This window comes from Podarcis raffonei, chromosome 13 (genome assembly GCF_027172205.1).
Source record: "Podarcis raffonei isolate rPodRaf1 chromosome 13, rPodRaf1.pri, whole genome shotgun sequence".
NCBI classification, from domain to species: Eukaryota; Metazoa; Chordata; class Lepidosauria; order Squamata; family Lacertidae; genus Podarcis; species Podarcis raffonei.
Genome location: NC_070614.1, coordinates 4802322 through 4829882, shown reverse-complemented (window position 1 = coordinate 4829882; position 27561 = coordinate 4802322). Strand labels below are relative to the sequence as shown.

The 27561-nt window shown below is 46.3% G+C and overlaps 2 protein-coding genes across 5 annotated transcripts in view; one reads left to right on the top strand and one right to left on the bottom strand.

Moving 5' to 3' along the window:
• The window catches only part of GRB10 (growth factor receptor bound protein 10), an 86503-nt gene extending 66372 nt beyond the window's left edge, over positions 1-20131 (bottom strand). Inside the window, exon 1 of one of the 4 annotated variants that reach the window (XM_053363010.1) lies at positions 20015-20131. The gene's annotated coding sequence lies outside the window, so the exon portion shown is untranslated. Of the gene's footprint in view, positions 1-19119; positions 19231-20014 lie in introns of those variants that run through there. The other 3 variants (XM_053363011.1, XM_053363012.1, XM_053363009.1) reach the window with 3 other exon arrangements.
• PDCD6 (programmed cell death 6) overlaps positions 1-27561 on the top strand; it is a 266803-nt gene that overhangs the window by 91531 nt on the left and 147711 nt on the right. The gene's annotated exons all lie outside the window — the stretch shown is intronic.

Here is a 27561-nt window from a genome sequence, read left to right as displayed (position 1 = left end):
AAAAGAAGACACGTGGCCAAAAAGACACCACTGTATTGCTGAAGGTGAGGGGATGTAGGGCATCTATGAGAACTGGGGAAAGGGTTTGGCGGGGGAGGCATTAATAGTTAGGAAATAATGTGGGACCCAGTTGCAGCAACAGTTCTCAGTTACCACACTGACAGAATATTGCCAAGAAAGAGCTCATATATCACTATTGAGTAATCCACAACGCAGGACTGTAGTCAAATTTTGTACCCCAAGATTGAAAGGTGACAATTCCATTAAGCAGGGTTGTGCTTTTCCTTTAAAAAAGAGAGAGAGAAAGAGAAGGGGGGGGCACTGAACTCTTCAAATGGAAATCATGACCAAGCAGCAGAATGAAAATTTAGTCAAGGCAGTTTCAAAGGGTGAATAAGTTTTGAAAACAATAAGCCAGCCATAAATCACCAATTGCTGCAGATTTTTTTTTTTTACAATTGAAGGCACTTAGCAAGTAGAGGCTGTTCCTTTAAATAGCACTCACAGTGGCCTATGCAAAGGCTCTGGATATCTAATTTGCACGTCATTCATGGTTCCTGCAGATTAAATATGATGCACAATATGATGCAACAGACAACCCACAATGAACTTGGGGGGGGGGGACTTGCCTCACTTTCCTTTGACCAAAACCTCTACCAACCCAAATAATGAGTACACAATAAAGCAGAAAGTTTGTGGGCAAAACAGGCCCCAGAGTTTACTCAAGGGACTTAAGCCTGGGGAGACCCACCATGGCTTATGTCTACAGCACAAGCCAAGGACCTCCGACTGTGACCAAGATACATCTTCTGTAGCTTCAGTAACAAACCCATCAGGCAGGCGTATGATGAGCGGACATGAAAACAAGTGGCCGAGCTTTCTTAGCACCATGGGAGTAGCACCCATATGTAACCCTAAGCCTATGCTAGTTTGGGATGGCCTGTGAGTGCAACAGAACCATCCTGCCATTTTCTTCTCGAGCAGTAACTGTGCAACGTGACATGCAAACACACACACCGCAACTGTAATTCTCAATGTCTGAAAGTGACCTCTGTATAATGATTATAACATAGTGATTACTATATAGTGATTATAAAGGCAGTTGCTAGAACTCTTGTTTAAGTTGCCCAATCCAGACTTTTAAATAGCCATTTGCCAACCATGTGTAGCAGTTGCCTCCAGGTAAATCTGCAGGGAAGATTCTGTAAACAGAGCAAGAGTTGGCTCCTTCTCTTCTCCTTTCATGCTGTTGACTTACATTGGTCTGCATGGAGCAGACTGACTTAATAGTTTCGGCAGACATATTGTCTGTAGACACCCATGAGCGTTTTGTTACAGGTCCCCACTTATTCGAATATTGAACCTGATCAATTTCCCACAGCATAGCCAAGCACAGATAGGAACTCTCCCGGTATGCAAAAGTCTTAATTTCACAAACTAATAAAGAGAAAAAGGGCAACCTAAGACAGCCTGACAAGGACTTAGCGTGCTCACTGCCCCCAGGAGCCAAAAACAGAGGGCACTTCTTCCAGAGGAAATGTTGGTGGGGGGGGGGGAGAATTGTTTAAGAGAAGCCTCCTGCACCTCAGCTGAATGAGCCCCCATATCGCTCTGGCTCATGTAAGCAGGAGGTACAGGGAATTCCTCAAAGGTGCAGGCAGCCAGAAGGAGCTTGAGAAGGTGCCAGAACCTTCTCAGACTCCATCTGCCTGCCTCCAGCTTTGCCATCTGCAGGCCTTTTGAGCTGGCATAACATATCACCAGCTCAAATTGTCTGAAACCGGCATTGCCATCTGAACCCCAACACAGACAATTTCAACACAGTTTCAGACAATTTACCGATATATTGGTGGCCTCGACCTGAATGTATATTGCCTTCCCTTCCTTGCATTGTACCATTCAAATTTGGTGCCAGATGAATACCTTCCTGAATACCTGGCCCTAACCCACAACATTTGGGACAAGAAGGCAACTGCGCTATAGCATTGTCCTGCTGAAGTTCAGGGACAGGTGAGCAGGAATTTATTCACCAAGGCCTGCAGCACAACAGGTTTGCACTCTTTGGAAGGATGTTAAAAATCCTAGTTCATCAAACCCTCGCAGACTCTGCAATGGTCTTTAACATTTTCCTTTTCCCTTTCCCGTTGAAGTAAGGGGGCAAAGACTAAAATAATCTCAAGGGACCTTAAACCCCAGCCCCACCAACACTCATTCCCCTCCAACTAATACTTTAGCCAATTAATCTGCTGATTAAAGCACACAGACTTAATTAAGTTCATTAACTTTGCACCCCTAAATTCAGAGCCAAAACCACACCCAAGATGCTTGCATACAACCAAAGGTGTTGGTTCACTTTGCCTATCAATAGGATCAAAAGCCTTTTAGCGAAACAGCCCCAGTGAATTCTTCGCCTTGCAAAAATATTATTGAGGGTTCCAGACGTGCCAAAGTACGATTTGCTTGGAATTTCTGTTGAACTATCTTTGACGGCACAGTATACATCTGGGGATTCTTGAAATTGTTGAGACTTGGCAAGCTTCTCTCATTACGTCACTGCCACAATATGATTACTACTGCTTGGTGCCCTGAGCCAGGCAATGAGGACATCCTGCTCTCCCCGTCTCAAGGCCAACACAAAGAGCAGCATTAGAAACAGAGATATAAAAGCAAGGAGCCAAATGGCGCCTTAAACCTAAATTATGGTCGCCACAACTATATGTCTAGGCGCAGTTTTTAAAAACAAGATTACAAAGCAAATGAAGACAAGGTGGGGGTTCAAGCTGAAGATGGAATAAATGCTGTGCGCAAAACAGAGGCTCTTTTAAAATACAGAAGCAATCAAGTGGAAAAGCAGTCTATAAGAGATGTGACTGCAGTTTCATTCTAGCAAAACTAAAAACCTCTTGTACCCAATTAGAGGGGTAGTTTGCCAAAACCTGTATCTTTATAAATTTGTGAACAACTTTGCGTAGAAAACTTATTTGGTTTTTTTTGCAATTTGGAGAGTTTGAGACAGCCATAACAAAACACGTCATACAGAGAGCACAATGGGACTTAAATTTAGGTATGTATAGGACAATAACACCCAATGAACTTCATGGCTGAGTGAGGATTTGAACCCTGGTCTTCCAGGTTCTAGTCCTACAGACACTCTAACCACTAAGGTAAAAGTTAAGTCCAGTAAAAGGCGACTATGGGTTGCAGCGCTCATCTCGCTTTCAAGCTGAGGGAGCTGGTGTTTGTCCGGCTCATTCACTCAGTTTGGAGAGAACCTTTTGGAGTGCCTCACAGCCTCTTTTAGTTAAAAACTACCCTGAACAATTTGGTGTCATCAGCAGACTTTGCTAACTCATCTCCAAGAAGGTCTAGAAAGATGCTGTGTCTCATGCTGCAGACTGGGTTGAAAAAACAGACCACACACATCCAGTACATCTCACTCACTCAACCTCCTTTCCTAGAAAAAACGATACAGCAAAATCCAAATAAAGGGGACAAACCTTTATTCTTTCAAGCAAGCCAGAAAACATATTATTATGAGAAGAAATGAGAGGCAAAGCAAAAAAAAGTGGAACTTCTTTACTGCCAGAGCCATTTCACTTTTGAGAAGAAGCCCCACAAGCAATAAATTGATTTAACAGTTTGGAGCTTGTGTTTGTTTGCAAACCTCAACGTGTCTCACAGAAAAACTGGAGGGGTGAAAATCAGCAAGAGCTCTTCTTGCTCCCCTGTCCCCACCCTGCAAGAGAGAAGCAATCTATTTGTTTGCAAACCACAATGCGTTTCTATCTGCAAAGTGTGAGATTTAAGGGGAGGGGTGAAAATCAGCAAGATCTCCCTTTCTGCCCAGTGTCCCCTACCCCTTCTTCAGAGTTTGCTTACTTATGCAAATTGTACAACAATGAAAAATGTTCCCTCTGCCCAGGGAAAGGAGATTTTGGTCGCAAACCACATGACTGGAAATCCTGACTTGGTCGCCAGGGGGCGCTCCCGAGTTGCAGAGAGCCAATGGCGATGGGTGAATTTCGAATGCTGACCAAGAGGTATGGTCAAACATCAGATAATACTGCTCTTCTAATGCCTTCGCCCGTCCAACACAAAGCAATGTGTGCTGGAAATCTTTCCACTATTATTATTTTTCTGAGAAAATTCAGAAATAGATTGTTTTCATACAAATCAGAACACAATAGTACTCAGATTGTACTACGAGGATGAATACTAAAGAATGCAACATGGTTATTAAGTTTTCTGGTGACTTGGAAGCACATATAATTTTTTATGTACACTGCTCTTCAGGTGTGCTAAAAGTAGCATGCTACACATTTGCAAAACCTTCATTACCCACCCTTAAGTGTAAAGGAATTACCGTATTTTTTGCTCTGTAAGACTCACTTTTCCCCTCCTAAAAAGTAAGGGGAAATGTATGTGCGTCTTATGGAGCGAATGCAGGCTGCGCAGCTATCCCAGAAGCCAGAACAGCAAGAGGGATTGCTGCTTTCACTGCGCAGAGATCCCTCTTGCTGTTCTGGCTTCTGAGATTCAGAATATTTTTTTCTTGTCTTCCTCCTCCAAAAACTAGGTGCGTCTTGTGGTCTGGTGCGTCTTATAGAGCGAAAAATACGGTATATGCTACTGAGCATGTGAATGCATTTCAAGTCTCTCCACTCCTATTTCAATGCTTAATTCCCATTTCCAATGATAACCAAATTTAAGTCCCTTTGCTCTTATTCATGCCCTTTGCTAGACATGCCTTTCCCTCCTTCACTACACTTCCCTGACCGACAACTACAGATCAAAAATTCCTAGGAGCAGAGATCTGTCTGTTATTGCATATGCAACTCTATTGTAGACTTACACTGTATGTCAATACAGGTAAGTCAATAAAAATAATTTCCAAGTACAGCTTTGAATTTGAATATAAACATTTAAACCCTGCTAAGTACATTTTGAGTGTTTCCCCTTTACCAAATGTTTCATTCCTCCTACTTTGGGCTACCAGAAAACTTCTGATATATTTATTCAGCAAGTAATGGCTCATGTTTGTTAAACAAAACTTTGACGAGTCATTATGTCCAACATGCTGGATCAGATCTATTTAGGGCTGCAGATAAACCACCCCATGTCACTGGCCAAAAGGGGGAGAAAGTAGCCGGTATTTCCCAGTGACTGTGGAGAAGGCAAGGCCATTTGCCACGCGTGGTTGAGGGAAAGGCCCATGGCGCAACGATAAAGCACAAGTTTTGTCAACAGAAAATCCCAGGTTCAATCCCTGACGTTTCCTGTTAAAGATCTCAAGTTGCAGAACAGCCTGTGCTCAAGACTCTGGAGTGTTGTTGCTGCCAAAGGAGGCCGTACTTGGCTGTTCCACCAATGCTCTCAACTCAGCGCAAGGCAGATCCACAGATTCAGGGCCAAGAGTTCTGCTGGAAGGAGAGCAGGCATGCAACACAGACAGAGGAACACTTAGGGAACCATGCGCCCCTGGCAAGGAACTGCATCGGCACCCTCCCCCCGGAAAAATCACTTTACTGCAAGAGCTACGCTACTTGTCTAAACCTTACTGCTCAAAAGAAATTAATTACTGCTCCATGTAATTTAATGGCGTAAGAAATAAATAAAGAAGTAGCGCTGTGGTCCCTGCTAGGGTTCATCATTAGCTATGGTGAGGGGCAGGGTTCAAAATTAGCAGGGTGCCAGGGGCATTTTGAGCCTAAAGATTCTCCACTTGCGAGCACCTCAAAAAGTCTGGGTGCCATTTTTTGTGCTTGGCTGACATTCAAGGATTACTGAAATGTATGTGCTTTGAAGCCTCGAAGTATATGCTAAGGCATGGGTAGGTAAACTAAGGCCCAGGGACTAGATCCAGCCCGCCGATGGTCTGGGAATCAGTGTGTTTTTACATGAGTAGAAAGTGTCCTTTTATTTAAAATGCATCTCTGAGTTATTTGTGGGGCATAGGAATTCGTTCATTTTTTTCTTCAAAATATAGTCCGGTCCCCCACAAGGTCTGAGGGACAGTGGACCGGCCCCCAGCTGAAAAAGAGAGACAATATGTTAAGGAGTTTGACAATAAAGAGTAGAGTGTTTTGAAAACTGAAGTATGGTACCAATATTTTTATTATAAACACCAAATTAAACATGTACAGTGGTACCTCGGGTTAAGAACTTAATTCGTTCTGGAGGTCTGTTCTTAACCTAAAACTGTTCTTAACCTGAAGCACCACTTTAGCTAATGGGGCCTCCCGCCGCCACCGCACGATTTCTGTTCTCATCCTGATGCAAAGTTCTTAACCTGAGGTACTATTTCTGGGTTAACGGAGTCTGTAACCTGAAGCGTCTGTAACCCAAGGTACCACTGTATTAACAATTTCTGTTAAAAATGTGATATTAACAACGTGTCACTTATGAGAATTTTGTATTACTTCATGCTTATCAAAATAATATATAAGAAGTGTTGCCGAGCCTGCACACACCCCAATGGCGACTAGACAATTGTTTTAGCGCCCACAACCCAGGTCCCAGGAGCCATTTGGTTCCTAGCTTTTCTATCTTGGGACTCAGCTAGACTGGTAAAAAAAAAGTGATTTATATGCACCATATGTGCGATACAACACCGTGCCACCAGATTGCGAAGTGGAGTCCCATTTTTCTCTAACTGTTTTCCCTATTTAAACTTACATTGCTTTAAACTGAAACACTACTTTGATGTGTCTAGTATCCAGCCCCCGTTTCTAGCACCGGTGAGAAGTGTATACAATAATGCATGTTGTGGAGAAAGTGCATACAGATAAGTTTTTTCCTCTTTCGTAATAATAAATAATAATAATAATTTATTATTTATACCCCGCTCATCTGGCTGAGCTTCCCCAGCCACTCTGGGCGGCTCCCAATCAAATGTTAAAAACAGTACAGCATTAAATATTAAAAACTTCCCTGAACAGGGCTGCCTTCAAATGTCTTTTAATACTAGGACCTGGAGTCATCCACTGAAAGCAAATGGTGGAATATACACAGAGCTATGGAATTCATTCTCACAAAGATGCAGAGATGGTCACCAAAATGGACTGCTTTTCAAGAGACCTAGATATATCAATGGATGATAGAGGACCATCGTGGCTTGCTTGCAGTTATGACAACTGCAGGCAACCTCCCTCATCAGAGGCAGCAGACTTCTGAAAGCCAGGTGCTGGGGAACAATAGCAGGAGGGCCGTGTGGGCTTCCCGTGGACATCTGGTTGGCCACTGGTTGCCGGGCCTTTGATGCAGCAGAACTCAACCTTCCCCATCTCCCACTGCTGAAACGCCAATCAGGCCCACAACTCCATCGTGATGCATGTTCTAGTTATCTCCCGCTTGGACCACTGCAATGCGCTCTACGTGGGGCTACCTTTGAAGGTGACCCAGAAACTACAACTAATCCAGAATGCGGCAGCTAGACTGGTGACTGGGAGCGGCCGCCGAGACCACATAACACCGGTCTTGAAAGGCCTACATTGGCTCCCAGTACGTTTCCGAGCTCAATTCAAAGTGTTGGTGCTGACCTTTAAAGCCCTAAATGGCCTCGGCCCAGTATACCTGAAGGAGTATCTCCACCCCCATCGTTCTGCCTGGACACTGAGGTCCAGCGCCGAGTTCCTTCTGGCAGTTCCCTCATTGCGAGAAGCAAAGCTACAGGGAACCAAGCAGAGGGCCTTCTCTGTAGTGGCGCCCGCCCTGTGGAACGCCCTCCCACCAGATGTCAAAGAGATAAACAACTACCTGACATTCAGAAGACATCTGAAGGCAGCCCTGTTCTGGGAAGTTTTTAATGTGTGGCATTTTAATGTATTTTTAATCTTTGTTGGAAGCCACCCAGAGTGGCTGGGGAAACCCAGCCAGATGGGCGGGGTTGTTGTTGTTTAGTCGTTTAGTCGTGTCCGACTCCTCGTGACCCCCTGGACTGGAGCACGTCAGGCACTCCTGTCTTCCACCGCCTCCCGCAGTTTGGTCAAACTCATGTTGGTAGCTTCAAGAACACTGTACAACCATCTCATCCTCTGTCGTCCCCTTCTCCTTGTGCCCTCCATCTTTCCCATCATCAGGGTCTTTTCCAGGGAGGTGGCCAAAGTCTTGGAGCCTCAGCTTCAGGATCTGTCCTTCCAGTGAGCACTCAGGGCTGATTTCCTTCAGAATGGAGAGGTTTGATCTTCTTGCAGTCCATGGGACTCTCAAGAGTCTCCTCCAGCACCAGAATTCAAAAGGATTTTGAATTATGTTTTGATGGGCGTGGTACAAATAATAAATTATTATTATTATTATTATTATTATTATTATTATTATTATTATTATTATTCGTTTCACCAGCAATGCAGAACTAGGCGCAGCACCCACTGGGTCCAAGATACAGCCAAGGGGAGCACTAGAGGGGACTGCAGCTAACAGTGCTGCCCACACTTTCCGCCCTCAGAACAGCTACTGAGTGGTGTGCACAAAGAGTTCCACGGTCTCTGCCTACTTTCTGTAAGCAGGGTAACAGATGCAATGGGAAAAATCAGTGCCTCTATCTATCCATCTATCTATCTATCTATCTATCATCTATCTATCTATCTATATCCCACCTTTTCCCCCTGACTTAAGATGGTTCACAGATAAAACAGGAACTGTTAAAAACATTGGGGGGGCGACAATAACTGTAAAACAAGTAAATATTAATAGAATTAAATTGCATGTAGCTCCCTTGGTAAAACATGAGAGTCTTAATCTTAGGGCCGTGCAATTGAGCCCCAAATTGGGCAAAAGACTTTTAGAAGATGTGAAGGCAGCCCTGTTTAGGGAAGCTTTTAAGGTTTAACAGACCACTGTATTTTTTAATACTTTGTTGGAAGCCACCCAGAGTGGCTGGAGAGACGCAGCCAGATGGACAGGGTATAAATAATACATTATTATTATTATTATTATTATTATTATTATTATTATTATTATTATTATTATTTCCTGCATTGCAGGTAGTTGGGACAAGAGATGACCCTCATGGATAATAATAATAATTCATTATTTATACCCTGCCTATCTGGCTGGGTTTCCCCAGGCCCTCTGGGAGGCTTCCAACAGAACACTAAAATACAATAACCTATTGTATTGTACAATCCCTTCCAAATATACTATTCTATGATTCTCTCTCTATAAATATAAAAGATATATTAAAAACATAAATACAATAAAAACAGCATGGTACCAGCCCCTCATTCGAAGCAGTCAGTTCCCCAAAGCTTGTTGGAACAAGGACAACAAGGAAGGAGCCAGTCTGGCTTCTCTAGAGAGGGAGTTCCAAAGTCTGGGAGCAGCCTCCGAGAAGGCCCTGTCCTGCATCCCCACCAAGTGTGGATGGGGGGACGGGGACCGAGAGACGGACCTCCCCTGAAGATCTCAAAAGCTGAGCAGGTGCACACAGGGGAACACAGTCCTTCAGAGAGCTTGGACCTAAGCCTTGTAGAGCTTTGTGGGTTATAACTAGCGCCTGAATTTCCCCTGGAAACAGTCAGTCAGAGGAGATGTTCTAGCAAGGGAAACCGTCTGCTCCCTATAACAAACTCCCATCAGCCCCAGCAAATCTAAGTGGTGGCATCTCTCCAGAGCCTGGCAAAACCTCAGGGAACACGCTGACTAGCATAGCCGCACAGGTTCGTGCGCATGGAAGCAGGACACAGCCTGTGGGCTTCTGCCCCCAGCCCTGGCAGCTCCTGGCAAGGGAACACTTTCACATGGCTCTTCAACGCTGCCTGGAGCCCGATGCGTTCCGACAACCACCAACACGTGAAATGTTTCGCCCTTCGTTTTAAAAAGTTAACCTTAGGCCACCTCCATCCTCACTCCCTGCCATCACTGGGGCGCCTGCCAAGATGGCTGCCTATCTGGCCAGAAAGGAACTGGAGCACCCTCAAGGGGCGACCCATCTTTACAATGAATCACGGTGCTGTCTTGCGGCAAGGGCAGGAGAAAGGTCCCTCTGCTCCACAGCCCTGCAGGGTCAGAAGCAGGCATCCCTGCTACGCTCTGCCAAGAAAGCTCCTGGCTTCGCTACTGGGTAAGCCAGGTGCCCTAAACTCTCCCTAACTGGCCCTTTTTTATTTCATAAACTTCGTGCATCACTGGATTGCAGGAAAATACCACAAAGTGGTTTATGAAGAAAGGTAAAACAATGAAATTATAACTAGAGGGTTTGCAACCATAATTTAAAACATACATGGACTGTAACTACATCCATTTCTGAAGCAAAATCTTAAGAGGACACACCTCTGGAAGAAGTATTTTATCTCGTTAGCTGGAGTTGCCAACCAGTCACAGTATTGCATTGTTCTACCCCAACCACAATGGGCCTACTCTGAGTAAGAAATGCCCTGGATACAAACCTTTACTCTTGGGCCAGTTGTCAGAATTAGGGAACCAAGTCAAAAGAAATAAATGTTCCAACAGAGCTGGGTTTGGTGTTAACATGCAGACAAGGTCACCCTAAGGAAGTGGTGGGAGACTTAGTCATGCAATGCAGGTGCGGGATGGAAAATCTTTCTGCTGAGAATGCAAACAGTGCTACTCCATATAGCTGCACGATATATATACAAAAAACATGTAGGATGGTGGCATCATTTTGCAGGATGCAGAACTTGCGAGGCATGTGCGTTGATTTCCTGCAGACATGCTGATGTGGCAACAAGCTTCAAATGAAATCCATACATCTCTCATTCAGCCTGCAACCACTTAACTTATTGGCCCAGCAGGAAAACCTGTGCAGGGCACTTACACCTTAGATAGATAGATAGATAGATAGATAGATAGATAGATAGATAGACAGACAGACAGACAGATAGATAGACTGAGGCCGAGGGGAGGGCAAGGCACAGAAAATGCAGTCACTTGCTTCAAAGGGAACATTCTGCACTAGGACTGAGAGATAGCTGGTTTTCAGCATAGTGATATATCACCTGCTAAACACTGCAATATACCGATATATCACAATGTCTGAAATAAGGATGAAGCAACGTAGAAGTATTGGCTGGCTTCAGTTTTTCTCACATTGTAATTTTTGCATACCACGCGTGCGTGCATGCGCGCGCACACACACACACATGCATCATGATTCACAATATATTCCCAGGTCGAAAATTATGAAGCTGATATCACGGTATAGACTTCAAACTGGTTTTGGATGATATATCGATATATTTCCCAGCCGTATTCTGCACGTGCTCAGGGTTCTCAGCCCTGAAGGTCCCAGAACTTTTGTTATGAAGAGGCAGAATACAGATCACAACTGACTAGGAAATCAGGACTGAGCTCCCAAGATAATTTACTGTGGGAAGAAAAATGAGTCTTCTTGTGATTTGGCATGAAGCTTCTGGGATGAACAGGAATCACTGCTTCTGAGTAGATTTTGTAATTAATATAGGTACTGTGTTCTAATAAAAATGAATGCTTCAGATAATTTGAGTACCATTTGACAAATCAAATGTCAAGCCTGATCTCCAATCTCTCCAATCACATGAGCTGCAGGGTAGATCACTTGGATAGAGAGAGTACATATCACAAATGCACACACACCTGGCGTTTCTACACAGATTTTGTTCATGCCACCAAATCTGGAACCAATTGACACTTCAACTTATTCTCATATTAAATTGGTTCAGGTTCACATAAATCATGTTCCTGGGGGCAAATCTATGGCGTCCCAAAGCAGGGCAGATTAATTTTCAAATTTGTCTTTCACCATAAACAAAACATAACAAGTTTTGTATTTCAGTATAGAACACTGAAGATGCTATAGCTGGGCACTAGTGTTCCTCGCCTAATTCAAGGAGAGAATGAGATTAGTCCGCCAGGTACCACAAACATTAAGAAATAAGTAGATATCTTTACTCTTCTTTGAGTCAAGCATCACATCTCCCGCCAACTCTGAGCTAGGCAGAACTTATTCCAGAGAGAACAATCAAATGGTTGTGCAGCGGTTGCCAACCTTTATGGGCCCGTGGGCACATTTGTGAACTACAGAAACTGTTGTGGGCACCGCAAAAACACACCACAATCAAGTCTATTTGCTACAATTCTATTGGTTTATCTCATCTCTAATTTTGGGAGGTGGGGCCTGCAGGTGCCAGAAAACACACCTGGCACCAACTGCCGCTGAACAAATTAGAAACTATAATGCTACTGAACATTTGTGCCATGTCAAAATATGTGCTCCCAATTTCTCAAATGTTTTATTCCCTTGTGAAAGAGGCTTCTGGTTTTTCTCCCTCATTCTCAGAGCACTTAAGAATTTCTGTAGAATTTGATGAGTGTGGGGCTTGAGCTTTCCTGAACATTGCAGGGTTTTTCTTTCAAATAAACTTTACGCCAGCTCTGTGCAGCGTTTCTGGGCTGCCCATATTTCCCAATCTGAAAAAGCCCCACGGGAGGAGCTCAAGATACTTTCCACATGGCTTCAAATTGAAGCACAAGGACTCAGGAAGGCTGCAGTGTTCAGGCCACTGGTGAGATGATCTGCAGAATTAAAGGAAATTCACCATCACGCCTCCCTTGGTCACCTTAAAAATAAGGTTAGTGGAAGAAGAAGAAGAAGAAGCAGAAGAAGCAGCTCAACCACCCATAAGAATTTCATCAAAATTCTCTCTGCCCTTTGATAACTTCTGAATGCAATTTATTTTCTTATTAATGGATGGAGAACTTTTTTTAAAAAAAAAAGCAGGTTTTTTAGTTCCACATTACTGAAAACACAAGATTGGTTTGGATGGGTTCCCCATTGTTTGGCCTCCAACATGCAACAGAACCAAGCAGGTGAGAGGATCGACTCGAACATATGCTCACCTGTAGAGGGACTTGTAGAGATATCTCTGAGGCAAGGCTCTGCTCTGTTGATTTATCTTCATTATGAGCTTCCTGCCTCTACATGAACTGTTTCTGGACCCCTGTTTTGCTCTGTTTTAATTCCTCTTTTGTTATTGGTTGGGGAACAGATTGTAAAACTATAAATTAATTTCTTTTAAAAACTGAAAGCAAGCAAGTATGCACTGAAGCGCTGATACAAAAAGACTCCCTTTTAAAAAGAGGCAGCACAGGAATTCTGGATCGCTAAAGCAACTTCTAAGAGATGCGAGCTGATTTATATCAGAGCTAATTGTTAAAACCGGCAGAGGCATAATTACAATAAAATGTTTGTTTCCATTCTGTTTAATACCAGCCTGTGCCTTCAGATTACAGGCTAGCAAGCCACAAGTTATCCTCTCCTAACTGGGCACTTGTCTAAAATAGATGCACTATTTTTAGCAAGGTACTTAAGTATCTCAACTACAGCCTGTGCAGCAGAAGGCTGACATATGTCACTTTCTCATTCCAGGAGGAAAAATTCAATATTAAAAACAAGTACACATGCAAGACATCTTGACCGGATGTCTTGGGCTTTCAGATATTGTTTTTCGTTCTACCCTTAAAATAACAACATAAATATGGGAGGGAGGGTAAAATAAAGGATGGACCGCTCATACAGGTTGATGAAGAGCCTTCTGGGGGTGGGGGGAAGGGGGGGAAATGCCACAAAATACTTTCCCTGAGCCACAGCAATGATTCCTTTCATTTTCAATACAAGACTCTAGAACAGCTTTCTGGAAAAGGCTGATGGGCTCCAAGGGGCAGAGCTTTTTGACAGCCTTTCCCAATTCTCCTGATATCAGGTTGATCATATTAGTCCTATTGAAGTGTCCTAGAAATCAGGGACGCGGGTGGCACTGTGGGTAAAAGCCTCAGCGCCTAGGGCTTGCCGATCGAAAGGTCAGCGGTTCGAATCCCCGCGGCGGGGTGCGCTCCCGTTGCTCGATCCCAGCGCCTGCCAACCTAGCAGTTCGAAAGCACCCCCGGGTGCAAGTAGATAAATAGGGACCGCTTACTAGCGGGAAGGTAAACGGCGTTTCCGTGTGCGGCTCTGGCTCGCCAGATGCAGCTTGTCACGCTGGCCACGTGACCCCGAAGTGTCTCCGGACAGCGCTGGCCCCTGGCCTCTTGAGTGAGATGGGCGCACAACCCTTGAGTCTGGCAAGACTGGCCCGTACGGGCAGGGGTACCTTTACCTTTACCTTAGAAATCAGGAAATGTAATACAAGATGGGGCGCTCCAACCCCTTTCTCCCAGTCTAAGTTGGAGAACAGCTATCAGAAACAAGGGAGCCTTTGCAGCTGCTTCCCAACCAGTGTCAGATTTATGTACAGTGGTACCTCGGGTTAAGTACTTAATTCGTTCCGGAGGTCCGTTCTTAACCTGGAACTGTTCTTAACCTGAAGCACCACTTTAGCTAATGGGGTCTTCTGCTGCTGCCACGCCACCAGAGCCCAATTTCTGTTCTCATCCTGAAGCAAAGTTCTTAACCTGAAGCACTATTTCTGGGATAGCGGAGTGTGTAACCTGAAGCGTATGTAACCTGAAGCGTATATAACCCGAGGCACCACTGTATAAGCTAAACAAGCTATAGCTTAGGGCCCCACTCTCTTGGGGGCCCCCAAAAAATTTTAAGGGAAAAAACTGGATGTACATTTCAAAAATTTAAGATAAAAAAACAAATAAAACAAAACCTACAGTGTTTTGTGTTGTGTAGGCTCCTATGATGTAATGGCCCCCGCCTGCTATATAAAGGGCCCCATCACCTTCAGTAGCTTAGGACCTCAACAAACCTAAATCCAGCCCTGTTCCCAACTTGGGAGCAGGGCAGGATTGGCAGTGCCTGCAGAGTCCTTTTGCCCAAGCTCCGCCTTTACCTGCCCCACAGCTGACATCCTATATAGGGCATCAGGCGGAAGCCAGGTGGGGCTGGCTCGACCTTGTGGGCCTATTGGGTAGGGCAGGCGCACCTCACCAGGCCTGCGTTCCAGAGGCTCCTTGCCACTGCAGGACACCTCAGTGTCATTTAAGACCTCAATACTCAACCTAGAACTCTCTCCTGAGTAGAACTATGGTTTTGACAATTGCACAGTTAAGCTCTGAGCTACAGATAGAGATCGAGATATGAACCAAAGTAAGCAGTTGGGAGGAAAGGAGGGGATTTATTAAGCACTGCTCTATTTATTCCATCTGAAGCAATTCTGATAGCTTCTGGATTCCCCTTTGAGAAAAAATACATTTTAAAAATCACAGCCAATAAATAATATCTTTTTGCTTATTACATTTTAAAAAATAATCTTTTCACAGGGTGGGCACAGTTGGTAAAGGTAAAGGTGAAGGTAAAGGACCCCTGACAATTAAGTCCAGTCACAAACGACTCTGGAGTTGTGGCGCTCATCTCGCTTTATTGGCCGAGGGAGCCGGCGTCCAGCTTCCAGGTCATGTGGCCAGCATGAGTAAGCCGCTTCTGGCGAAACCAGAGCAGCGCACGGAAACGTCGTTTACCTTCCCGCTGGAGTGGTACCTATTTATCTACTTGCACTTTGACGTGCTTTCGAACTGCTAGGTGGGTAGGAGCTGGGAGTGAGCAACAGGAGCTTACCCCGTCACGGGGAATCAAACCGCCAACCTTCCGAGCAAGCCCTAGGCTCTGTGGTTTAGACCACAGCACCACCCCCATTTTTAAATTAAGGTTACCAGACATCCCCGTTTCCCGGGGACAGTCCCCAGATTTACAAATCAGTCCCCATACAAAATCAATTGAAGTTGAAAAGTGTCCCCGGATTCATTGAAAAAAATCTGGTAACCTTATTTAAAATATTACTTGTGTATTTTACATTGTTTTATCATTGCTTTCAATGTTCATTTTTTTGTACGTCACTCCAAAAAGCAACTAATAAATTCATCTTTTTCCTAACCAAAACTACTGTCATTCAGATATCCTCAGTTTTTATGCTGTTTATGTAGATGTGGAGATAAGCCATATCTCATTGTCTTTGAAGTGCAACCATTTCCTCTCTTCTAAGACACTCCCATTCAGTTGCCACCATCTGCGTCAAGAATTCTGTTTATCAAGGTATAAAGCAAGTGGCAAATCCAGCTCCCCATTAGAGTAGTCGCATTCACATGCCAGGTTATGCCATGCAACATGGATTAATGTGCACAAATCAACCACACTTGCTTCACTCCTGCTCACTCCATTTGGGAGCTAAGAAGCCACAAACCCTGGTTTAGCATTGCACACGAACCAGGAATTGTGGTTGGTTTCACTCTGAACAAACCATGATAAGTTAAGGTCAGGGACAGTGGTTTCTGTCCTGCAGGAATCAGACAGACCACTGTGTAATAAGGGTGTAGCAGATAAAACCAATATATCTTGCACATGAACCAGGCCTAAGGAATCTGCAGCCCCTCAGAGGTTGTCACAGCTCCAGCTCCCATGGCGAACGGTCAGGGACAATGGGAGCTGTAGTGTAATGTCTGGAAGGCCAGATTTTCCATCACTTCCCCAGCCCCATGGTACAACAATACAGTTGCTTTTTGTTATTAGATTTTCCAGTTCACTCACAGTCTGCTGTCAGCAAAGGACTTAGTAGTAATCTCCAGCGCACTGCTAAGTTACACCATCCTGATCTGAGGCCACTTTCATTAGAATACTTGCTGTCATGATGATAGTTGGTCCAAACCTTTTCCCTTTAGAAGGCAGGTAGGCTAGGCAGGTATTTGAACAGGGCTCTGCATGTCTAAACACTAACAAAATATTCCTTTCAGATATGTGTATGGAGGTTTTCTGCTTCAGTAGAAGTTCTGGAGCAGAACACAAACGGCATCTATTCTCAAGTCCAGATTCATGGATCCTATTGAAGCTGTCGGCCAGTACTTTGCTATAATGGGATATGCATTTGAATGTAGTCCATGAAGGCAGAGGTTCCTTTTGTGTTTAAATTGTTTTGTCTTCTTCCTTTAGAACATCTTATAAACACTCATAATTCCAAGCATCCAAAAGCTGAAAAAGAATCTTCCAAAAGGAGACTACAGTCAATTGAGTTTCTCAATAACTGTTTGCGGCAATTTGGAAAACTAAAATTTGGAATCCTGTCACTTTTGGAAGGAGACTCTCTAGTTTTGGGAGTACATGTTTTTCTCCAACTGCTTTAAAGATTTACACAGATCCCTATTTTCCCATTTTTCAGGACTGGGACCACTGATGCACAAGGAAGCCTCAGAGACTTTCTTAATTATGCAAAGTTCCTTCTTTCTTCTCAGTGGCACTCCAACCGTATGAAATTAAGGGAATTGGGAATCTGTGGGGTGTTTGTACACCATCTAGTGTGGCATCAAATGTTTAAACAATGTCTACCGGATCATCTCCATGAATAGGATATCCCTAGATTACTTCCCAGAATCCTCTGCAACACTCGGGGATTCCATAGCAGACCAGAAAACCTTCCTTGAAGTTAGAAAGTTTGGAAACTGGTACTACCAGTCTTTACTCACTGCTGCAGTTAGACACCAGCTGACATTTCCCAACCTAAGCAATCAAGAAACAGACCATCCTGAAGCTGGATGGGCAAGCGCATCCAACTGCTGCATCAGCATTCTGATATTATTATGCCTTAAAACATCATGTAAAGCTCCAAATCCGCCAATGATTCAACATCAGAAAGATAGATAAGAGGACAATCCAACCACAGAAAAATATTTTCAAGTCCTAATGATTTTGTGCAAGAAAGGAGGGAAAGGAGTTAAGCATTTGTTAAGCTCTGCTGAAATTAGTAAGGGGGACCTAAGGCTATGTACACATTCGGGGAGAAAGCCCCATTTAACCTAATAGTTTATTCAGAAACAACTGCTTCTAAATGATCTACACAAGTGTAATATGTAGATTTGCGACCTTCACTTTGGCTAGATGCTACCTTGGAGGTATTTAAGCAGAGGCTGGATGGCCATCTGTCAGGGATTCCTGCATTGCAGGGGGTTGGACTAGATGACCCTCGGGGTCCCTTCGAACAGTACAAATGCTACGATCCTGTGATCTCAACTACACTTCTTTACTGCAGCTTGCTCTTACAGCAAGTCACTTGCCCCAGTATGCAAGAAAGAGAAACACATACAATGGAAATAGAAATGGCAACAACTATGGCAGAGGTTTTTAAGCCGTGGCCTGTGCAAAGGCTGCACTTATTTTCCTCAGTGTGATGATGGAAGACTGAATTATCCAAAGGTTAACAAGCCCCTAGGCCAGGCTCCATGGTTCTCATAATGCAGCGCTGGTTTTGATGACAATGGGAAAGAATGCTTTGCTTTTCACATCCCTGTACAAGATGGGATTTTCATCACTTGCCACCCTCAAATCCCAATACAAAAATAAGATGACTGCTGAACCCAACCCAAGGCTAAAGCTTACAAAGATTACTTACGCCTGACGTTTGCTCAGAAAACATTTGCACCCACCACACTGGACAACAAGATCACAATTAATATAAGGAGTTGCAAAGGTACTTTTGATTAGTAGAATGAGAAGTTTAAGTGGTCCAATAAGATGCCAAGAAAGGGGTTCATAAAAGGAGTTTGGAAACTGTGCTAATGTGAAACAGTCGCTGTACCAACTGCACACCAATGCAAGGGCGCAAAAGGAAGCAACGTTTTCCCTCTGCCAAAGCAGGTAATGTTCAACAAACAGACAAGTGGGGGGGGGGAGATTTGTAAGATGATGCTCTGAGTACACCCCCATGGATACCATCATCAAAACAGATGAAGAGGGAAGCAACAGCTGCCAAAGGACTGGGATATCTTTCTGCAAGCAGTGCCTACAAAACAGTAATAAGCAGCAGTAACCTTCAGAAGTGCCTTACATAATTTAAGGCCAGTTGATGGCCCTGCATTGTGCAGGGAAACCAAGCACTTTTCACCCCCGCATTCATGCCAAGAACCTCCCTTGGGGGGGATTTTTTTAAATAAAAAGATGCACCATAATTCTGCGACCTCCACCACTTCTCTGGCTAGCCCCCCTTCGGAAAAGGCGGCGAAGGGAAACAAAAAGTTTGGGGAATCCTTTTTGCCCAAAATATCCCGTGCCACACGCGCCATCGTCGCCAACAGACAGTCGTCGCAACACAGCGGCCACAACGTGGCTGGCAAAGACAAAACTCCGTCGGCGCAGCCCCGAAGCCGGCGCCTTCCCCGCTCGGTCTCTCGCCCGCAGCCGGGAGCCTCGTTTCTTACCGGACGAGGAGAGCCCGAGCTCTCTTCCGCCTCCGCCTCCGGCCAAAGCAGCCTCCTCTCGGGCACTTTCCCGGGACAAGCGCGGCCCCCGACCCGCACCAAGGGCAGGCGGCGATTGGGAGAGCCGGGCAAGCCCCTCCGCTCGGGTTACTTGCAGAAGGGGAGGCGGAGGAGGCGGGCTGGCTCCACCCTGGTTTTATGATGCAATGTGGAAAGGGCACCGAGGCTCCGGAGAAGTCTCGCCCGCCTTGAAAGGAGAAAAGAAAGAAAGAAAGGAAAAAGAAGGCGAAAGCGACCCGAAAACCCGGGCGCCGCATCCCCCACCGGCCGCGCGCTTTGTGCGCCGCTTCTCCCCCCGCGCGCAGGTCCCCCTCGGGCGGCGGGGCCGCGCGCGCAAAGTTGCCCGGAGGGACGCGGCTGGCGAGCCATCCTGCGCGCGCTTCGCCAACTCGCCGGAAAGTCGCCAGCGCCTCCTCCCGAGCCCGAGCGAGCGGCCCGGATCCGCAGCTGCGGCGGAGGGGCGAGCAGGACTTCTCCGCTCCCGGGACGGGCAGAAACTTCCTCGCCTTTCTTAGGCAGAGGGGCCGCCGCGCGCCCGCCTCTCCGCCGCCGCCGCCGCCACCGCTTCCATGGCTGTGCCCGCCGCCCGCCCGCCCGCTCACCAGAGTCCGGGCTCTGTCCCCCGGCAGCCCTCGGCGCGCCCGCGTGGCTCCCGCTCGCCTTCCTGGCGCGGCCCTCCGAGCAAGTTTCGGACCGGCCGGGCAAGAGGGAGAGGGAGGGACCCGCCGAGACGGGAAGGGGCAGCTCTTCCTCCGGGAGGAAGGGGAGGGGGGCGCACGGAAAGCGGGCCCTGGAATGAAGCGCCCCCCCCCGGGGCGGGAGAAGGGACCCCAACCTGCGGCCGAGGCCGGCGAGCTGCCCTCCAGGCGTCCGTCCTCCGGCAACTCCGGGCTGCGCGCCGCCGCCGCCGCCTTCTCCTCCTGCTGCCGCTGCTGCTGCCCGCGCTCGCTCGCCTCGCTCCTCAGCTGACTCGCCTTCCCCGCTCCCAGGCATCGCCTCCGCCTCCGCCGGGCTTTAAACCCTCCCCCGCCGCCGCCGCCGCCGTCCCCTCCCGCCGCATGTTGCGCGCAGCCGCAACCGACGGCGCCCTGGGCGCGCGGGGAGCAGGCACCGGGCAAGCCGGCGGGGAGGGACCCCTCTCGTCTTGCGCCGCCGCCGATGGGGCTCCCGGGCCAGGCGAGGCGAGCCTTCCGCCTCGGGGACCCGGCGCGGGCCGGACTTTCTTGGCGGACTTTCTTGGCGGGACGGCGGCGGCGGCGTTGGCGCCTGGGTGGTGGGCGCCGAGGGGCCGCTCCGCAAGGCGACGCCAGCCCCTTCCCCCTCCGGGCAGCCATGTTCTGGGCGGCCGGGCTGCGCGCCGCGAAGGGCCCTCGCTCCGGGGCGCAGCGGACGCCTGGCGGCCGGCGAGGCGAGGCGAGGCGAGGCGAGGGCAGGCCCGCTCCCGGCGCCGCATCTGCCCGGGAGGGCTGGGCCCCGAAGCCCCAGGATAACAGGTGAGAGGGGGAAACAGGTCTGCTCCCGAGCCCCCTCTGCACAGCTTCAGGTCGCCTCTCCGCCGGTTGCTCTCGATAGATGGTCGCTGGATTTGACCCACCGTGATAGTTGCTTCTGAATTGTGACAGCATTTTATTATTAGATTATAGTATTTGAGAGGCAACGTAAGGGATATGACAGGTAAAGGGTCCCCAAAGGCTTTGGAATAGCTGGAGATGCCCCTGGGCTGGAAGGACCATTTCAGATGAGACATTCCTCCATCCCTACCCGCATCTCCTGCCGCACAGCACAGGGCAGGTACCGAGGTCGTGCGGGGAAAAGCAGCAAAGGGGGAAGGCAAGATTTGGAACAGAAATGGAGAAGAGAAAGGGGGGCAGGGAGTGAACTGAAAGGATCCTGGAGGTGTCTTGAGAGATCTGGTGCAAGGCAACAAAGTTGTGGCTTACAGGAGTGCTCTGCTGTTTGTGTCCATCTGCGCTCAAATTTGTAGGACTATAAATCAACCTAAACGTTGCAAAACCACCAAATGTCTCCAATGACCATTCCCTTCAAAAGAAGCCGAACCCCCAAGAAAGTGCTGCCCCTGAATCTTTTCGTGGTGTGTGTAGAGAGAGAGGGAGTGGTCTAGTGAATCACAGTTTTTATTAAAACCACACAACACTGTTTTGACCCAGGCGTGGGCAACCTGTGGTTCTGTATGTCGCCCAACACCACCTTTTGTCGTACGTGAAGACCATGTCTAAAGTGCAGTGCTCTGGCGCCCTTCCCCCCACCCTCAGCTGCACAGAGCAGTGTCCCAGACACCCTGGAGACACTTGCAGGCAAGTTCTCTGCCAACCAAGACCAGGCACTCCCCTACGGCCATTGGCACTTCTGCCAAACACAAGTACCCGGTACTCTTGCAGGATCGCAGCCTGGGCGCATGGAATAAAAGAAGCATCTGCTATGCCGCACAGCGTTTCTCTACAAACTGCATGGGGAAAGTATATTCGGTCTCTGCCCCCCCCCCGGGGGGGGGAGCAGGCTGGGGCATGGGCCAAGGTGTGTTTCCACTTGGAACTTGTTGAGGTGCCCATGCTCCTCCTCTCCAGGGAGCCTTGAAAGTTCGGGCCTTGCCAGAGTGACAAGGCTTTTGGCATGAGCAGAAGGGCCAGAGCTAAAGGGGTCTTTGCTGGGGGTTTGGGCTCCCTATGGGGGTGGGAGAGAGACCCCAGCGCATTCCTCAAAGGGACCCTGGAAATGAATTTCAGTTTTAAATATCTGACATGCAGAAAGACACCACAGGCAGCGTGGGTCTTCTATGGAACTTGTTGCCCTACCCCTCTGGAATCAAGATGTGGTAAAAGTGATCCGCCTCTCTTTTTGAGGATGAAAATGTTAAGGCCAGGGCCGGCCCCCATGAGGCAAAGTGAGGCAACTGCCTCAGGTGGCAGGATCCACAGGGTAGCCGATCCAAATGTAGATCTTTATTCCCTGTAGTTCAAAAAAGCTTTTTGACACTGCCACTGGAAAATTAAAAGCAATTGAGCAAGAAGAAGCTGGGGTCTTTCTTGACTCATCAAACCTGAGCTCCACTGTGGCTCATTTCCAAGGATAAGTGGGCAAGTACGTATCTCCATTCCATTCCTGGAAAACAGCTGACTTTGCACAGGCATCTAAAATTGGCTTTCAGGTTATTAAAGTCTAAAGAGATGCCTGTTTGCCAATATTCATGAGTCAATAGGACTTACTCCCAGGTAAATGGAATTAGGATTGCAGGCTAAATTGTGTACAGTGTGACGTTAATGGCATACATTTTATAGAAAATAAAATCACTTGAACTGGAATCAGGATAGCTGGTGGATTTTTGGACAGTTGCTTCTGACAATGAAAAACAGGCTCCATTTAAACAACTGTTAAAGGTGTCTGTGTGTACATTTCCTTGTAATTTTAAAAGCCTGTTCTGAAAGGATACACTAATGTTTGGGAGTGCAAATGCTTTGCCTGATTCAGCAGTTGATAAAAAGTGTATGAGGGATATTTCTTGGGCATCCTGAAATGGGCCTGTAGATATATTTAGTTTTTGTGTGCAACAGCTGAATTGTTTGACACAAAACTGTTCTGTGATTTAAAAAACTTAGTGAGAAGGTTCACCGCAAAACTTGTTATATATAGCCGTAGCAATGGAGCCTTGTCCCTGCAGCCTATGAAGATCTTGCCAGTGTCTGAGTGAATAAAGGCAGAATACTTAAGGAAAACAACACTTAATTGGAAAATAAGCTGCAGCTTATTGGAAGGAAGATTGCCACTATCATGTATAAAGAGAGAGACATATATTGATATAGATGAAACCCAGTTCAAGGGGTTGATTTTTTTTGGTGGTGCTCCAGCATGCAGAAGGGGGCTGCCTATTCATCTGGGCTGCCATTCAAGGCAACTGCTCCAGAACCCAGCGGCCTTGTTGAAGTTTTAAGTACAGTGTGGTAAGGAAAGGAAGCAATTAATTTCCATCTGTATTTTTTAATTATTTAACTTAAAATATTTATTACTCACTCTTCATTGTAACAACAGTCCTAAAGCAGCGTACATAAAATCAGAGCACAACATATACAATAAAATAATAAATTTATCATACTAACAGCCAGGAGAACTAAAACAGTAAGTGTTCTTAATAATAAACAGAAGAAGAAAAAGAGAGTCCCTAAATATATGATGTACTTTCTTTTGTCTGTCCTTAATCTTCAGCTTCGTTAGATGTCTACAAGATTGTTATGAGAGGGAGAAAAACTGAATACAATATTTGGTTCGGATTCTGATTTGGCACTTCAAAAAAGAGTTTGATTCATTCTGAACCAAGTTAAAGGCTATCTGATTCAACTCGGGGTCTGAATCTACCATATTTTTCGCTCCATAAGACGCACCAGACCACAAGATGCACCTAGTTTTTGGAGGAGGAAAACAAGAAGAAAAAAAATCTGAATCTCAGAAGCCAGAACAGCAAGAGGGATTGCTGCGCAGTGAAAGCAGCAATCCCTCTTGCTGTTCTGGCCTCTGGGATAGCTGCGCAGCCTTCATTCGCTCCATAAGACGCACACACATTTCCCCTTACTTTTTAGGAGGGAAAAAGTGAGTCTTATAGAGCAAAAAATACTGTAAATCCCAGTTCAAAAATCTGAAACTTTGTGGTTCTCCATTCACTGTTACGGGATTTTTTAAAATACTTGTAACTACCCATCCCTTTACAGAAGTGGATGAAATTGTGAGGCATTGCAGCCGTTCTGTGTGGGCAAAGCCTGCTAAAGTCCAGATAAATAGATCTGGCAGCATTGGGCTGGATAGCTTTGAAATCCCTCCCCATCCCTGCAAAAGAAACTGTTTTGAGGGAGAACTGGGTGGTGCAGGGAGAGAAAAGAATATGATGCTCTAGCACTAATTGACCCATTCTGATATTCTCAAACCAAGTGTGCCCCAAACACACTTCTATTTTGGATAATTTGTACCTGTATGAAGTTGCTTGGTGGCATGACCGACACTCTTGGGTTCAAGAAGATATATAGATGTACATGGCATGCCAGGGTGCTCTATGAAGAGACAAAAAGCTTCCCTAATAAATTATCCTTGTTTAACATTTAAAACCAGTAACAAGAAAGAACTGCTCCCCATCCCCCTTCACTCTTGCTGCTTCAGCCCTGGAGAGATAAGAGAGATCTGCTGGCCGTCATAAATTTTACAAAGAGGGTTACAAAGCAAGTGAGGAAACAATTGACGGTTCTATTTTCACGAAGCACTAGGAGATTCTGGAAAAAGAAGACGCTCTCATTAAGCACATTAAAAGGTGCTCATGAGAGGGAACAGACCGGAAGGAGGACGTGTTGGAAGCAGAAGAGGTAAGGTTTAGTGAGCAGGAAGAAACTGTGGCAGAGAGCAGTTCAGACTGAGGGGGCTGAAGCAAAAATTGGAGAGTGGGGGGACCAGAGGCTGGAGAAGAAGCCAGGGGGTCTCCCCTTTGTGCTGCAACCAGCTCCCCTCTCCCCTGGTCTCCCAGGACACAGAGAGAAATGAAAAGAGCAGAGCGGAGAATGGTTGTGCACAGAAGCAGTTGGCGACTGGGAAACGCCCTGGAGAGGAGAAGCCTTAGAGAGCAGTGGGAAGGCCATCAGTTCTCGCAAGTGCTTCATTGGGGCAAGACCTACTGAAAGAGCTGCTGAGACCTCTGTTTTGGCCACAATGCAGCCTGGCCCCCAGCAGAGACTTGGTGCATGGTAGGCAGGCAGGGGGAGGGGGGAGGACTTGGTGGGGCTCTCCACAGGGCTGGTGGGCTGCCCTGGGCATGGAGGCTCTGCTGCTAGCTGCCCTGTTCAGCAGATAGCGTGGGAGCCAACTCCTAGGGCCTGAGGGGTCTTTGTACCCCCCATAAAATATTTGAGGGACCAGGCCCCCTCAAAGTTGATGGGCATTGCCATTCAAATGGTGTGCATGCGCTGCGTCATGTGATCGATTATATGTGGTGGGTCTTACCTGCCCCCTCCAATATTTTATTTAAGCTGGCACCCCGGCAGGGGGACTTGGGGGTGGCAGCTAGCTGTCAGCGAGTGCAGTGAGTTGGGCTAGATGACCCCAGCGCAGGGGTCTGCAACCTTTAAGACAAAAAGAGCCACTTGGACCCGTTTCTGAAGAAAAAAAATCTGGGAGCCGCAAAACTCGTCATTATAAAAATAACTTTTTTTGTCACTTTTTTATTATTTCTTTGTTTGACCCCTCAGAATTACTCCTCCTCATAGAAATAAGCGTTAAATTAACAAGTTACTTTTGTGTGTGTGTGTTCTTCACTCCCCTTCAAAACAGTGACCAGCGTACATGCCCCCTTTCAATGCAGTGACCAGCGTACATGCCCCTTACAATGTAGCGGGTAGGCAGGAAGGTGATGTTGGGACAGTGTGTGACTAACGCACGCACCGCCCCCATGCGACGTCACAGCCAGTACAGCGCCCGCCACAGTGGGGAGTGTCAGGGCGCACAATGCGCCTCCTCCCCTCGCTAGTATCCACCCCAGAGCCGCGGCAAAGGTGTAAAAGAGCCACATGCGGCTCCGGAGCCACAGGTTGCAGACCCCTGCCCTAGCAGGTCCCCTTCCAACTCTACAGATCTCTCACTGCCCTTAGTTGATGACCAGCCCTAAGGGGGGGGAGAGGTGGTGAGGAGCCTGAAGTGGCCATTAGTCACCTCCCCCGCCCCCGTGCACTCGTCTTCTGTGTTTATTTACTGGCTTCACAGGAGTCTCAAATCATTTTGACTAGAAGCCTAAAATATTTTTATTTTTACCTCCTTTTAATTGTATATATTTAATCATATATATTCAATTCTGTACACTAAATGGTATTAACTGTATTGTGAACACTTTAATTCACAATATGGGGATTTATTTTGGTGTGTGGCTGGCTCACTGTTTCTGTGGGGAAGTGCTCTTGCGGCCCACACGGTCTGAGAGGTTGGGCTGCCTGTTGTAGCCATCAGCGCCGGGTGGTTTGCAAATGCTCACTAGTGCTCTGCAAGTCCCAGCGGAACAAAGGCCAAATGAGGATGCTTTATTAAATCAATCCTGAAAAGAAAGCTGTGTATCAAATCCTTAGTGCTGTGATCAAGCAGAATGACTGGTCACGCACAGTAATGCTCAACAGTGACTCTTGTTGGTTGGTTGGATGGATGGATGTGAAAGCACAGGTAAACACCTCCTGATCCATGCAATTAGAGCTTTTGTGTTCAATAGAACAGGTTGTGCTGAGTCTTGTTGCATTGTTGTTCCTACAGGATAAATAGTGGAGGTCTGACCATCACCTGGTTACTTGTGCTCCTCGTGGGACAAAGGTAGAAGACGGAGTATTGAAACCTGAGTGAAGAACCTGCTCTGCTTCTGTGCAAACTTATTAAACCTTTACTTCCAGTCATAGATTAGATTACCATGATATCCAGCATCATGCTTCCTTTTATCCATTGATGTTTTAAAAAATGGTAAAGACGGAATGATGGAACGATGTGGCATTTGGAGACCAGATGCAACTTGACTCATGTAAAAGGCCAATTTTGTCTTTCAAATATTAACAAGCAGAGGCACAAAAGCATAATGGGCAGTATCACGCACTTAAATCTGCAACTTTGTTTCAAGTATGAAGAATTAACCACAAATGTCAGTGAAGATAAAGGGTAGGCCAAGTTGCTAAATAACTTGAAGGTAGGTAAACCAACTGCAGAAGAGAAAATAACAAGGGTTGCCACGTGTCCTCTTTTTCCAGGACACGTCCTCCTTTTCATGATGAGAGTGGCCAGAGAGACCCATAGTTAAAAGTAGAGGTTGGCAAATGTGTCCTCTTTTTTGCTCTTCAAAATATAGCAACCCTTAAATAACATTGGAGAAGATACTGGTTTTCTGTAGTCAGCAGGATTAATAAAGCAGGAGACATATTTGTCTCATTAATAAATGAATATTTTTTCTTTGTATGTTTAATTGCAACTTTGAAAGAAATTCGCCAGTTCAAATGTTAATATGAGAAAAGGAAAACATAACTGAAACAGCAACAAGGGCTGCAGATAATATTCCACAGTATATGTTTGGGGAAACTCAACCAGAAATGTGAACTGGAACACGTTTTTGGAACTGTTAGAAGTGTGCATAAATGCTCATGTTGTACTTGGGAGAAATCTATGTGTTGGAAAAGGATTTAGTTAAATGCTGTGGGTTTTCCAATATGACATATACCAAAAACAGGTGGAACATCTAATAATCAAATTTGACAGGGTTCCTGAATCAGAAAGTAACTATAGAAGTGAGGAAATGGTCCTCTCATCATATGCTTTGAAATTGTGTTGTTGTTTTTAAAAAGTTTATAGACCGTTTCAGAAAAAATACATCAC